General features: G+C 41.7%; 1 protein-coding gene across 9 annotated transcripts in view; it reads left to right on the top strand.

The window, feature by feature from the left end:
- Positions 1-15,703, top strand: part of THRB (thyroid hormone receptor beta) — a 182,707-nt gene that overhangs the window by 86,141 nt on the left and 80,863 nt on the right. The window contains exon 1 of one of the 9 annotated variants that reach the window (XM_052798125.1): positions 4,822-4,841. The exons of 7 other annotated variants lie outside the window; for them this stretch is intronic. The gene's annotated coding sequence lies outside the window, so the exon portion shown is untranslated. Of the gene's footprint in view, positions 1-4,821; positions 4,842-13,147; positions 13,167-15,703 lie in introns of those variants that run through there. One more of the 9 variants, XM_052798130.1, reaches the window with a different exon arrangement.

Consider the following 15,703-nt stretch of genomic DNA (forward strand, 5'->3'; position numbering starts at 1 on the left):
ACTAATAATGATAATGATAACACTAATAAAATGACAACAGTAATAATGAAAGGATTGGAATGTACAAATGATGCGCAGTGCAATTGCTCGCCACCCGCCAACCGACACCCAGCCAGTCCCCCCGAGCGGCGATTCCCCGCCCCCCACTTCCCTGTTCCTATACTAGATGTGACATCACATGGTATGGAATACCCCGCTGGCCAGTTTGGGTCAGGTGCCCTGGCTGTGTCCTGTGCCAACTTCTTGTGCCCCTCCAGCTTTCTCGCTGGCTGGGCATGAGAAGCTGAAAAATCCTTGACTTTAGTCTAAACACTACTGAGCAACAACTGAAAACATCAGTGTTATCAACATTCTTCGCATACTGAACTCAAAACATAGCACTGTACCAGCTACTAGGAAGACAGTTAACTCTATCCTAGCTGAAACCAGGACACCAAACAATTAGTCTGGCAAAATTATAAGCAAGTGAAAATCGGATCTTATGGGAAGTATTGGATAATCCTTAGTAACAGTCGCAGTTCCCACCTATGTGTATTGAATTTGCAAGAACACTTTCTTTTCAACATGCATGCAACTTGCACACACTCTTATCCACTGCATTCTGCTGAAATGCATATCACTTAATTAAATAATCCACTTAGCGTACATAAGAATCACTCTATCTTAATATGACTGCAGCTAATCGCATGTGTTGTTAAACCTGTTAGTTGCTTATCATCTATTTGCCTAGTTTGCATTTTATAACAGTGAACAGAGGACCAAATGCTCAGTGTCCTTTATAACTATTACTACTAGATGTATTAGAATAATTATAAAATTTTTGTCCATCCTCAAAAATGTACAGTAAATTTATCATAGAAAAGGTCAGTAAATTGAAATGCTATTGTGATGTAGAAAGCTCTCTTGCAATTAATGATTCAGGAAAACAATAACTTAGCGGAAAGCCTTCAGTCTTCATTCTTCTAATACATAATTATGGTTATTGCCATATTGCGTTATTCTCGGTGGGAGTCAGAGGAAGGCTTTGGCTGAATATTCTCTACGCCTAGCTAAGAGACTCTGCTGTGTTTTCATTAGGTTTGCCTCGCATAATCACTCACTGTTAATTTCAAAAAGCCTTTGATATTTCTCTGTGTGTGTGTGTGTGTGTGTGTCCTAAACAATAAGCTGATCCAAAATGAAATGTGATTTATTGCCTTCTAACCTTACACACAGCTTTTCTTTGTGGAAAACAGCACATGAATCTGGGTGTTAACAGCAGCTTGAGCATAGATAGCTTTCCTCCTGTGTACGGTGCCTGCGTTCCTAGGCAAGGTCAGCGATCTGGTCAAGTGAGGCTTTTTTGTTTGGATGGCCTCTCTTGCCCACATTCCTTAGAATCATTTTTTTCCTATATTCAGGTATGCTTCCTGTACCAACTCTATCTTTGTGGAGAGGTCTCAGTATTTACTGTGGCCATGGGTTGGCGATGCGTTGCATCTAGCCTTAGTACTCCTATGACGACCAGGTTGAAAATGACAGGGCGCTATGGCAAAAGCAGCAGTAAGCATGAATGCCTTTCCTTCAGCTTGTTTCTTCTGATGGGTTCATGTTGTGCCACTGGGACAAGTCTGGTGTTGGGGATGCTGGGGCAGGAAGGCTGAAACTTCCCAGGGAAACGTGGAGAAGGAAGGTGGTGTGCAGAGAACACTGCCTTAAAGCTTATAATTTTCAGAGAAGCTGTCTGCAGGAATGCAGTAGGCGTGGAGGAACGATGATCTCGGGAGATCGCTCTGGCTGCACCCTGCGATGTATACCGATTTATGGGAAGAGTCTTCTCACAACGTTATAGGTAGAGCTGTATAAATTTGAGTGGCGTAACTGAACCCAGAAAATCATTGCCCAGCATTGAACAGTTTGATTTGGGACTTTGAGTCCAGGAACCTCTGCTACTTAGTTCTCTGGTAGACATAGTAGATACTTGCTGCTTAGAGCACACAGGAGGGAAAGGATTAAAAGAAAAAAAGTAAGCAAAGCATTTGGAAATTCAGTGTCCCTGCACAGCACATACGATCAAAGCCTGCTAGAAACCCTTTGTGGGAGAAAGGATGTGCAGTTAAATGGTAATTGGTTGTTTGGGCAAGTTCTTTTGGAAGAATGAAGGTGGTTGACTGAATCTTCAGGTGATCGTGGCAAGAGTGGTGGTGGTTACTTTTCTGGTTCTGCTCACTGTCCTGGCTTGGCCAATTTTTCCTCCTCTGCTAGTCTTTTTAAGGTGGGCAAAGCCAAGGATGATTTCGCCCCGGTACGATAGCACCATGCCTTGCAGCCAATTCTAGTGTAAAGGGAAATGACGGAAGAAAGAACAATCAGCAGGTGGTGGTAGGAAAGAAGGGAGAGAAGAAGAGAGAGTACAGTGGTACTGCCCTGTTTTGTGGGAGTGAAGGATCGTACGTTAGGGGAGAAGCTGGCTCTCATGTGCATTGAGATCTGCATCACACATGCTGATGTGCTGATCGTGGCCAGTGACCTCATCCATGTGCAGGTCTGGATATCGCAGTGGTTAAGGTTTGCCAGCCAAGGACTGACTCTCTGGAGGAAAGTGAAGGCTCTCTATTTTTGGCAGAGAATCCTCGCTCTTTGCGGAGTCACTTGGAGACTTGTGAAGGCCATGAATCTTACAGTCTTTTCTGTTACAGGGCTTTAAAGGTGGATGGCAGATGGAATAGGTTCATCTTCTGGTTATTTCATTCCTCAACTAAAGCTGCTTTCTATTTATGCTTGCGTGAGCTCAGCAATTTGCATTCCCATACTGTGCTCTCTTTTCTTTTATTTTTCCTGGACTGTCTTATTATAGAGTCTCCAAAATCCAATACCCTACTAAGTCCATTCAGGCACAGAGGAGTGGTGATACCTGTTCCACGCGCAGGCTGATGGGAATGTCAGTGCTCCATGGAAAGGGTCGTGGCAGTCTGGATCAGCGATGTAAGCCTAGGCTGAAGCCTCTGTCCCTGCAGGTGCTCTCAGCTGGGTGCAGGGTCATCAGGATGTCTTATCTGAGCTAGGACTTTATCCCTAACTCAGCCTTTCTGTGCAGGGAAAAGCATGCTAATGGGAACCAAACGGACCGCTCTTTCCCAGCAGTGCTACCCAGCCCTGCCCAGGACGTGCCAAGGCCTCATAAACATCTTATGCCTGCTCTTAACATAGTTCTGGGGTGGCAGTGGTTGGTATTTACATTTACAGTGACTGATTTTTAGGTTCCTTTAGTAGTTCTGCATCTGGCAGTCCTTGCTACAGCATACTGTAAATATATATGAAACTTTCCTGTGGTCCCAACAGCTCTGCAGTAAAGGTAGGACTGTGGACCCCAATAAATAGAGCATTTTCCCATAAATTCTTTGCCCCATCTGTTTTCAAATTAACTGATGATGGAGGAGTGGGAGGATGAAGGGAAAGAATAGCATAATAAAACTCCTCTGTTGCATCACTTGAATTCTCAAAGAATGTTTGTAAAAATCGATGTTGCTTCTCTTCAAGTTGCTGGGGGGCACAAGTCTTTAGTCAATTAAATCCTCATTTTTGGATTTTTTTTTTTTTCCAGCAAGGCTTCTTAAATGCCTTTGTGCTGTTACGTGTGTCTGGTGTCATTTTACTAGCTAAAATAATCAGACAAGTTTTGCGTATTTTAGGTATATACCACATAAGCAAATAATAATGGGAAACATGAAAGTATTGTTCAAATTAGGAATTAAAAGTTGATGTAATCTGAATGTGAGCCACATGAGTCTGAATTGTCTAACTAGCTTAGATCACGCAATTGGGAAAATAATGGAAAGGAAACCTAAGTACATGTAAAGTACCTTTCAGATCCTACATTCGGTTATTCTGGATAAAGCAGATAAATATCTAAAATTCCCTAGGTTTTTTGTGATCATCCTTTCCAGTCTTAGGAGGGCAATCAAGATAAAATGAGATCTGTGAGCTGCCTTTTTCCCCGCTAGCTGTAAAAAAGTTATTGTGGTAATTTGTTTTTGAGCAGGTGAATGTGGCTGTTCTTATTGTAGTCCTGATTTTCATTTTGAATAGAGATACTAATCTGGCAAGCTGCACTTGATTTGTGTTTCGAAAAAACCCAACTGGTGGGATATCTATAGGCCAGATAGGAATAATTTCATCTAAAGATACTAGCTCCCTTAATAACAAGTCATCCCTTCTTCTCAGTGTAGTTTATCCCACTACTTTTTTCTTCTGTTTCAACTCCACTGAGGGCTGGTATCCTGAGAAGACCTCCATCCCTTGCGCTTTGTGTCTGACCTCCCAACAGTAGTACTTGTTTACCTAGAGAGATAATTGTTTTCTGGAGAGCATCCAGCTGATAACTTACTTTTTCATTAGACCCCTTTTTCCTATTAGTTATCTCCTCTTAGTTGATCTGTGTCATTTGATAAAACTAATTAGGTAATAAAAGACTGCTTCTGAACTCCTCCCTTTAATTTTGGCATGGTGAAATGTACTTCTTGGCACCTCGCTCTTTCCTCATAAAGACAGCCTTCAGTTGACAAACAACATTAATCCAAAAGAAAACAAGCCAGTTCACGCATCCTCTCTTGATACATCCCTGTGCCAGAACAAAATAGTTCCTAACAAATTATTTGTACCAAAGATAGTGACATAACTCTGGCTCTGTTTTAGAGTTTTGCAAATGTTTGCAGAGCATCTCAAGAGGCCAGGCTAAAAATACTCAATGAAACCATTCAGCATTCTACTAAAAGCAATTTGTTTCCTAGGACTTTCCTCCCTTCTGAAAAATGCCCTCCCACAGCTGCATTACATTTATTAGAAGGTGATGCAGGTATAAGGTAGGAACATTACATTTTATATTTTATTTTAAAATTTAGCCTAATTTTCAGGTTTCCTTTTTAGATTACGTACTCGTTTTGTTAAAAATAAATCTCAATGGAAGGAAAGTTTATTATTAGCTTCAGATTGAAGTATACTCATCCAATGAGAAAGAGGCTGATCAGATTATCCTTCCTAAAAGTTTTCAGTTGGAAGGTTTGAAGTGTCATGATATGCAGCATTTCAAAGGCAAATAGCAAAGAATTGCCATTTCTGTATGGCTAATGGCCTCTGGTACATCCTAATGAGATAGAAATTGCCTGAGGACACGGGTGGATTTTCTTCTTGATTGCTGCATGTGTGTACCCCAGGAGAAGGAAGGTCTCAAAGCTTCAGTTGAGAAGAATATGGAATATACTCTGCTCAGATGTGAGATCTGTAGAAATCACTGTAGTCATCTTCTGTTTGTGGTGCTCCAGAACCTGGAGGAGAAATATTTCCACGATCCTCAAGGGTCCAAACACCCAGCCCACCAGAAATTGGAGGGAAACAATCATCCAGGTTCCAGATGTTTTAGAAACAGCAATCAGTTCATGGAGGGATGACCAAAGGTAGGTATCTAGCTTGGCTGATGCTACATGTGACCTACCCAGACTCATACAGGGTCTGGAGCAGCTGGTGGAGGCCAGGCAGGGTACCTGAGGTCATGAGTGGACAACTGAACTGAACTCTTAATAGTCTTGGTCACTGTCGCAGCACGATTGCAGCCTGGAGAAAATTTATCAAAGCCAGTGAAATTAGACCAACAAAAGGATCTCACTGGAATCTGGCCTGTGTTTTACACTCAGAAATGTCATCTCTCTTAAAAGAGTGGCCTCTGCCTGTTCATTATTTAGAGTTAAATGCAACCAGCACTTTGGTCAGATCTGAAGAAGTGTTTTGATATTAGTTGCATATTTACTGTGCGCTGGATTTACTTCCATGTCAGAAAGATGTACCGTGGGGATGTTCAGAATCCGTTGTGCTCACAGAGATTTGGAGTACTACATCTTTCAGGGATGCAAGAGCCCCAAAATAGCAGCATATGGAATTTTAAAATCAGTGGTATGATAAACTCAGATAGTACCAGGGTGTGTTTATAAGTGAATCGTGATAAATAAATTATGGGAGTGATAGTGAGATGCAGTTATAGCAATAAGAAGTGACTGGTTTAAAATGAAAGAAAAACTGAAGTTTGTACTTTCCTTTGTCCTAATTAGATTCAGAAAAAGTTTTGACTTGCTTTCTGCCCCTGAACATTTTTTTCGTATCTTCTCTAGATGCACTTACAGCCAACTCTGACTCGGGGGGCATTTAGCTAAGATGCCTGAAATGGTTATTATCCTCTGGAGCTGCTGCTTTTCCTATCAGGAAGACTCCTGAGCTATTGCAGTTTATAACCTACCATAATGTCAGTTAAAATTTTGGCTATTTTGACTAACATACCTTGTATCTCAGGCAGATTTGATTCTGCATTTCTAGCATTAAACATAATTGAAAGCATGGACTAGCCTGCCATTGTGTCAAATCTGATAATTGCTTTTTACTCATAAGCAGCTCTGGAAATCCAAACGACCAAGCCTGTTTGTCCTGTGTGCTTTCATGTAATGTACTGTTCATTTTCACTTTAGGAAGTTTCTCAGCCCTCCTGGCTAAAGTTCAGTGCCACGAGAAGACTCTATCAAAGCTTTGCATGAATCGTTCCAGTGCTGTGCGTAGCAGTGCATCAGCGAATGTATCCTGCGTGGCGTCACTTATAGCTTCCTATGAACAACTTCTCCAGGATTATAGATTTGCTAAGAGGTAGTGTTGAGAGTGTCTGTATTTATAGGCAGCTCTGTGGTGCCGGGCAGCATGACACCCATTTCCCCCCAGTATCGCTCCCCTGTCTGGGCTGTGTGCTGCTCACCCCCGCTGTAAGCGAGGATGTGGAGCAGTGCCAGAGGTGCTCTTGCCAGCAGGCTTATGGGCTCTTTCTGGCCTGACCCCAAAACAAGGGCACAGATAAGGAGCAGAGGAGGCTACAGCCTGGTTTTGAATGGAGTTGCTGTTGGTTTCTGTGCCTCAGCTCAGTGTTTAGCTGTGGTCTCTGCAGCGCTGTCAAGATCTGATCCATGGGAAGGGAGAGAGAGTACTCGGCTTTTACAGCTGCAGTCCTGTTCTAGGCACCGCAGACATAAATGAAGAGGTGCTGTTGAGCAGGAGAGCTGCTCTGGGTGTCCTGGCAGGAGACAGCATAGCACCTCTGCTGCTTTTTTGGCTGGACAGGACGAGAAATCTCCCCTGCCCGCTGCCCATTTGTACTGCCGACAGATGCTGCCTGTCCAACTGATGAGATAAGCAAACCTCTCCATCCCCACCCTCGCATGTGAAGGCAATGCACTTTAATATAACATGTCCTTTTCGTTGCATATTAAAACTAAGCTGTTAACATGTTGTGGATTAAACCATTAACATCCACATTTTCACTCATATAGGGTCCACAAACGCTATCTATATATGGGATTAAGAGTGCATAGCTGTAGGGGTTATCAGTGAACAAGGAGAGCTGTGTCCTTACTAGCTAGCAGCTGTGCGGCGGCTTCTGAATTCACAAGAAATCCTTCCATGGTGTGTAAGCAGTTGCAGTGACTTTTGCAGGATTTCTTCTATAGTAGGGATTGCTATTGTGGCAGTAGATTCTTTTCAGGTTCGACCAAATTGTGCTTAGGTGAGGCAATTATTGTAATTTTTTTCTGAATAAACACATCAGAGAAATGCCTAAACCCGTTAGAAGATTTTAAGGGGAAAACCCCACCCCATTTCACTGCCGCACTTGTGTGAGCTTTGCTGACAATTCAGCAGTGGATGACATTTTACAGTGCTTTTGTCTGGTGCTAAAAAAAAGCTTTCTGATGTATGCCAAAGTTACTTGGAATACATATAAGAGCTAAAACTGAGCATACCTCTTGCAAAGGAAAATTAAAATTGGAAGGAAAATATACTAAATCGCGGTGAGAGTGAGATGTGACAGTGACTTTCTTCTATGCAAAATTTAAGAAAGAAGGTGAAAAATGCTAAAAACTAAATAACAGCTGGCACTAGTAAACAGTATTTGTCTTCAAAGGGCCATAGGGATTTTCATGAATTTCAGAAGATCCATAAGAGGAAGGGATGATTTGGCTTGACTTACAGATAATGCAGCCGAAACAAAGAAGTTAAGTAACCGTCCATGGCAGAGCCAAAATGAAATCTGACTCGGGTATTCCTGGTCTCTCGCCTTGTTCTCCAGTTGCTTGACTGTCAAGGCAGACTGACACCAAAATGTCAGGAAGGTCTGCAAGTTCTTCTTGATATTTTTTTTTTTTTAACTTGTTTAGCAACTTTGGTTCTCTGTAACAGACATAGCTTGTACCATGGATGCATAAAAGTGATTTGAGCATGTCTGCTTCCAAATATATTTTATTTTTAGAAACTGCAGAATTTTCCCCTCTTCTTACCATTTCCTGTAGTTTTACTCTGGAGCGTGATGGATGAAGAAGGCTATTTGTGTGATTAAGGTATGAGAATAGAAATTGTACGTCCTGGGTTTACAGATGCAAGTCAGATGTGATGGTCAGTGCCTTAAGCATACTAACAACAAGTGAACTTCCTCATCTGTAGAAGAATATTTGTCTTATTAGAAGCATGTAGAAGAAGAGAGGCTGCGTTGAGATTTGAAAAGCGCTGTGGGATCCATGTAGGAAATTGTCCCATAAAAGTGATGTTAAATCAGTGAGAGTGTAGAAACAGTATGTTCACCTGTAGTAAGCAGTGAGAGAATTAAGCTAAACAGGAACAAGACACACTGGAATGAGTGTTGACATATGGAGTTAATTGAGAACAATTAAGTCTGTGTGTAGACAAGATCTACATAGTTCATTTGAACTGCATGGTATTATGTGAGTAAAGGGTGCAGGATTAGACCCATTGTTTACAGATTTACCTAATGCTTTAAACTATTCGGATGAATGGTGTTACACAAATGTTAGCCATAATTATTATTTAATTATGACCACATGTTTACTTTGAACATAGTCCTATGCTTAATATGTAGGAAAGCCAGGATAATACTGCAGCTTCAGTGTGTGAGCTACTGTTTGCCAAGCAGCGTTTCGCTAATGGCTTCTCCTTTCGTGTGATGAAAATGCCTCCCTGGACTGTGAAGTTGCACTGGTTGCGGTATGTAATAGGCAAATAGCTTTCATAAAAATACCTTCAACTAGAACATTTTGAAACAGATGCATCTGAGATAGAATGCTAACTTACTAAAATTAATGCTATTAAATGTGCTGCTTGTGTATCATTTCAAAATATCTGAGATGCCAGTATTTCATTCTGGTTACATTGAGAGTGCAGAAGCAAATTTCATAGTATGATTCATAAGATCAGGAGTGCTACAGGATTTCTATAATTCATGTGTTGCTACTTGCATTTGCATTTAGATGTTTAAACTGTTATAAAATTTCAGATTCTTTAAACTTTAATCTAGTTTTTTCCCTCCTAAGCAGAATGAAGTTATTCCTTCTTTAACTCTGTGTTTTGAGGTTTTTCCTTTGCTCAGATCTTCCATTTCAGATACTGTGGAAAGCTTAAGATAAGTTTATGAGTGGCTGCAAGTATAAGCAAGGAAAAGATCTTAGTGGGGGGTTTTTTATCTTTTCATTTTTGTTCTTTTTTTAAGGAACCTGATAAGAAATACAATTCTGAGGGGTGTATAGTATATCCTAGTTTGCAAGAGAAGGGATGCTGTTCTATCCTTTTTACTAAGTTAATGCTTTTTTAAGTGACTAAGATAATGGGGAATGTAAGCCTTTTCTTTAGAATGCTTTTAGTGCTTTGAGTGGCGGTATCTCAGTCTGTCCATGCGTGGCATTTTACAATGATTGTCGGTGGTACTGAGAGGGGAAAAAGACCTCTCTTGAGCACAGGCTGTGAACATGGACTTCTGTGAGGGATCAACCTTATTAGTTCAAGAAATATTAGTCTTTCCTTTAACCCCATACAGGAATCTTCAGATTCCTGACTCAGTTCCTGAATCCCATATAGTGATTGCAGCTCATATTTTTCTTATTGTTTAAGGCACTTGTTTTTCCCTGTGGGACTCCCCTGACACGCTTGCCCCTCGGTAGACAAGCTTATGAACCCTGCTCACCAGCATGTAGAAGAAGATGCGTGAGTCTCCTGGCCGTGTCAGGCTTAAGGTGACATGACTCCTACCATGTGCACCAAAAAGGCATGTGTTTCTTCTGTGTTTCTGTACTTCAGTTGTCCTGAACGCCTGTTTGCTTTGGGGGGAAATGACTTTTCCAATACATTTAAAAAAAAAATTAAAATATTCAATCATTTAGAATAAGTGTATGTTTTTTAAGGGGAAAAGGGAAGACATGCTGATTCCTGTAGGAGAGAAGAAACTTTTTAAAAAGTCCTAGGTGTTCAAAGTTTACTTAAACTTTCTTTCACTCGAAAAGACATTCTGTTCTAGATGACTGTTTCTACTTGAAAACAAAGTATTTTGGTAGAGGTAATTTACGTTTTATTTGAAAATATTTCTGAAAGGAAGCTTGGTTTTAAGAAACGATTTTGCCCCTTCAATTTATTATTTTGGTGTAGAAGTGAAGGTAAAAATAATTTGTGAATGCAGTTTCCTTGCGAGGGCTTGAGTTTCTGCCCAAGGCTCAAGCGTTCCTTTGCCTTCCTCTGTGTTTTTCCAGCCCTGCCATACGATTCAATGTTTGAATATTGTAGTGTCAACAGCTCCTTGTATTTTCACTTGATACAGTTGAGCAAAAGTTTTGACATTCAGCTGAAATGTTTGAGGAGCCATTACCAGCATAATTCTGCTTCTTAAGTAAATCTCATCTTGGTGCTTGAAATCTAAATGGATTAATATTTTTAATGTCTTGTTTACAATGCTGCCTATGAAAGCCTGTATTTGTCTACTTGCCAACCTTCCTTCTTGGCTAGGAACCGTTCTGGCCTGAATCTCCATGCTGGGCTCCCATCCATTTTCCTTGAGTCTCTCTGGTTCCCTCCCTTTTCCTCAGGGGCTCTCTGGAAGATTGTCAGAAGGGCTTTAATTTCTTAAGCAAGTCAGCTTTTTTTGACTCCTAAATATTTCTGCCCCAGCCCTGAATTTCAGAGTTTGCCAGCCAACCACAGATGGCTTGCCCTGGTGGTGTTACAAAAAAACACATATTTTCTCAGGTTTTGATGAAAACAAACCTAAAAACAAACCAGTGTTAGCTTTGCGAGTAGGCAGAAAAAGATGGTTAAGAAAAAAGAAGCTTGCACGGTGTGTGTGCGTATGTCTTGACAAGGTGCCCAGCAGCCGTGATGGAGTAAAGGTGAGCTAGTAGATGACTCCTAATGTAGATTATATACATTACAGCATACTACAGTATTTTACCAGAAGAGCCATACTAGCTGGGAATGCCGGGGGGGTGAAAAAATCCACAAAAAACCCCCACCCAGACCAAAATTGTGCAGTCTGGTGGCACTGGCTTAGATATGATTGCTGAGGGTCTTCAGGGGTAGGCAGGCTCTTAGAGGAGAGTCAAGAGATTTGCTGAGTGCGACATAAGCCCAAGTGCTAAAGCAGCAAGTTATTAGAAAGTAGAAACCCGGGGCATATGATATCAGACTACATTACGGTAAAATTACGCAGCTGTAGGTATGGTGAACCCTCACTTCTGAGCAGGCCAGCAAATCCTCACTAGTGGTTATTGTGATATGTGATACCCTGATGCTAATCTAAGGAGTCGAATGCAAAACCAAAGAAGTCCCAGCAACAATAACAACCCTTAGCCGAGTGAGGAGCACTTGGCAGTGCTCGCTGCCTTCTTAGAAACGGAGAGCGAGCATGAGCTAAGTCAGTGACAGGGTGCGAGGTTTGCATAGAGGGATGGACGGATCTTTGCACGGTCCCCTGAATCGGGTACGAGTGGAAGGAAGAGGTGGTGTCTCCGCATCGCAAGACTGAGACCGGTAATCAGACAGCCCCCCCCAAAGCAGCAACAAAAATTTCTGCTTGGTCTGTCTGCGAATAAGGTGGAGAGTTAGAGGGGAGCGCAGCAGGGTGGCAGCCCCGGAGCAAAGCCTGGCCAGAGACCCGTTTCCCTCGGACGGGCAGGAGCCGGGAGCCGCCGCGACCCGGTGGTGGAGGAGCAGCCACGTCGTCCCCTTGCCATCATCACGGTGCTGGCCTGCCTCCTGCCCGTCCTCTCCCTCGGGAGCTGGGCTCGAGCCTCCTGGGGACGGTCCCCCTGCGCGGGAGGTGAAGACGAAGGCACGGGTGAGAGGAGGCAGCTGAACCCCTGCATTCCTGCCCACGAGGGACTGACTGCAGGCAGGGGACGGCCGTACCCCAGGAGGGAGGGAGTGAATGCATGTTGGTGCATGTAAGATGCTGATTTCCAAAGAGATTTTAATTTCTGGTTCTTAACGTGCCATTTAGTTTTGAAAACATGGTATTACTCAAAATGAAATGGATTGATGAGGCAAAATAATCTTGACAATCTTTCATTACAGATACACAAGATACATAAGTATCCTTAATGTTTTATAGACTAGCGTGTCTGGCACTAAAAAATTATAAAAGAAGTATAAATAGCAGGGATAAGGAAAAAGGAAATTTGGATTTAGTATGTGAAGCAGCCAGGTGTTTGGCTGCCCTTTATCAGTTATTGATCACTCTCCCTGCCGTTCAGAAATTATTTGGAGTGGGGGATTCTCAGGATTTTTTCTTTTAAAAGCCTCCTTGCCTTTCTCAGACATCAGGATTACAAGATGAATGTGCAAACATGAGTGTGTGAGTCAGGAAACATGGCAGCGGAGGTGGCTGCGTGAGCGAGGCTGTAGGTAAACAGAAATAAAGTTAATTGGCAGTTTTCTTGTATAGCACGGGCAGCTGAAGTCCTTCTCGCTGGAAGAAATTTTCTTTTCCCATTATCCTTCAGCATTCTCTTGGAGGGATTGTCTCAAGGGAAGTGAGTGAGTCAGAAAATATGCCAAGTTCATGTCACGGCTGTTTCGGCATTTCTTTCTCTTGCTGGCCTCCAGGAGCTTTATTGGCAAGTGTTTTTAAAGGAAATGTTGGCACAGGAAGGCCTTATTGTTTATGTCATGAAAGTCTCTTGGCGTCTTCTGCCTTGTTATTTTCTCCCTTAAATGGGGAAATTAGGAGTGGGGGGACTGAGAAAGGAAAAGAGGAGAGAAGCAGAGTATTAACTTCCAGACTGTTGAGGGTTGCTACCAAAACTGTTCTTCCTGCGCCAGGATGTATCTTGGTGAGTCCTCTCTTTTCTTTTTCTCCGTTGCTGCTTTGCAGGCTCTGCTGCAGCCAGTGGATCGATTTCTAGATGTATGGTTCCTCTTCATGCTTTTCAAGCTGTGGCATTTAGAGAGCTTTTTGAAAGAGAGCAGCCAGCAGTTTTCTGGTGGGCTCTCCTCTGCAAGAACCAGGCAGGGAGAGGCAAACGCAGAGCCCAGCCGGGGTCAGATCACTGCCACCTTCTCACACGCGGAGCAGGGCTCTGTGATGGGCTGTCAAGGACATTTCATTAAATTCTTTTCAGTTCTGTGTAAGGTTTGCAAACAAAATACAACACAATTTACAGGAAAAAAAAAAAATTGGGAAGTTCTGTGGAGCAGATGTGGTGGGTACGGACAGGAACAATAGCGAGACGCTGCATGGTCAGAAGTGCTACTCATTGAAAACCAAAGCAGAAAGCAAAAGCATTCATTTAAATGTATACACATTCTTAAAAAAAAAAACACACACCCCCCCAACTTAGTCATATGCACTTAGGCAATTTTGGCATAACATAAAAGCACACAAAAAAAGAATTATGTCCAGTGCAGCGATATAAGTTGCTGTAACCTATTACCCTCAAATTAGGTGAGAGTTGTGAAGTCTCTGAGGATGCTATTAAAGAATTAAATGTTAACATTTCAAAGAATGTTTCAGTATTTAATATTTTGTGATTTGGAAAGTAAAAAAGTTAACTCTCTGCTTGTGATATGTCATGGCAGAAAGTCTGTTTCTAAACTAGGTTCCTTCTTATCTATGATATTTGCCTCTGATATTTATATGTGCAGCTCAAAGATACAGGATGGAAAATTCTTTCAGGTTAATGTAGCAAAGATATGCATTGATGTACAAAAAGAGCAAAATTCTTCTGGATTTGTTACCAGCAGCGAAAAAAAAATTCAAGGCAAATGCCTATTTTTGTGAGCTAAACGTAGAGAATGTGACATCTAAACCACTTTTCTTTGTACCCAGTTAAACTAAGGATTGTCTGTGGGATTAAGTATCTATTTCAAGACTGTGATGCAGTTTTTGTGATGTCTCTTCAAACACTAAGTATTTGTTGGTACATAATACATCTTTTTATTGTGGCGTCTTACTTGCATTTTGGTGATGCTTTTTTGGAATGCTCTTTTTCAAAGGAAAGAGAGATGATTAATCTTGGCTTTTAAAACCTACACTGTTTCACTTTTCAATGCTTTCATGTGTTTTTTGTTTTCTGACCTACCTATTTGTGGGTCTGTACAAAATTCTGTAGTGTATAATAGCTTAATTTGTGGAAGATCCCCCCCCCCAGCTTCCAATTTTGCGCTTTGATTTGCTCAGACCTTGCTTTGACTTTCTTTAAAAATGTATATGCAATTGAAGGTTACTTTAGAGTAAAAGTTTTCGTGGAACATGCATTTCTAGACCTGAATATTCTTAGAGCTTGTTATTTTTTCAGATTTGGGATCTTGTTCAGACTGTTACAGGAAAAGTAACTGGTTGCCAGCATTATAATCCAGGGAACTGGAACCTGGATTTTACTTGGAAAACATCTTTAGGAAAGGTGGCTGTGGCCCTTATAGTCCTGCTTTCAAGTATTTTTACCAAGATTGATCCATAAGAATTATTTTGTAAAATTATAAGGCCAGGAAAAAATACCTCTTCTAATAAGCACTAGCTGATTTGTTTATAATTTCTTTGGATGAACATGAATCTGTAACAATATAGTCACTTTTAAAAGGCCATCCTAGTTGCATATAGTATGTCGCAAGTGAACCATTTTCAGTATGTTGCAACTGCTATCTAGAATAAGACATAAGCTTTTTCTGGTTTTCTCTGTGTGTCTATACATGTATCTGTATCTATGAATATATTCAAATAGTTGTAAGTATCTCAGAAGATAAGCACTGTAATACCTATGGGAATATATATCACCATGGACTTTTCTTCTCTGTTGGGAATCCTGCATTTCTCTGTTCTAGCAGATAGAAACCTTTGTGCTGTGTTTCTTGCATCTCATGTCATAACATGAGAAAAACCAAACCATAAAACAGGGTGTGAATAACTGTACTTTGGCCTTTGTCTGTTATCCGCTTTACCAGCCAGCCAAAATTCTTTAGACATGACAGTAAAAGCACAATATTAAATCAACAGCCAATACCTACCGCTCCAGTGTCAGATACAGTGTGACAAAACTGCTTTATTGCTATGCGAGAGCACAAAGTGAAATACATTAGAGCTCTGTTCACAGTGTCACGATGAAATTTGAAATGGAAAATTACAATTTTCTGAATGAAAAGTTCAGTTCAAAACCTCTTGGGTTAGATAAGCCTGTGCTAGACCCAGGGGACAGTTCCCTGATGGCCGTGTTTTCATTCCTGACAGACTGCTCTGTAGTGAGGTGCCTGGTGTTGCCTAAGCCAGTGGGTAGGACACGCGCCCTGACCCCCGGCAGCCAGTGGCCCTGCACCCCTCTCGGCTGTGCCTGGGTATCCCAGGGTCCTGGGCTGCACCTATGTTCCAGCTTCTCTG

Source organism: Harpia harpyja, chromosome 1 (genome assembly GCF_026419915.1).
Source record: "Harpia harpyja isolate bHarHar1 chromosome 1, bHarHar1 primary haplotype, whole genome shotgun sequence".
In the NCBI taxonomy this organism is placed as follows: domain Eukaryota; kingdom Metazoa; phylum Chordata; class Aves; order Accipitriformes; family Accipitridae; genus Harpia; species Harpia harpyja.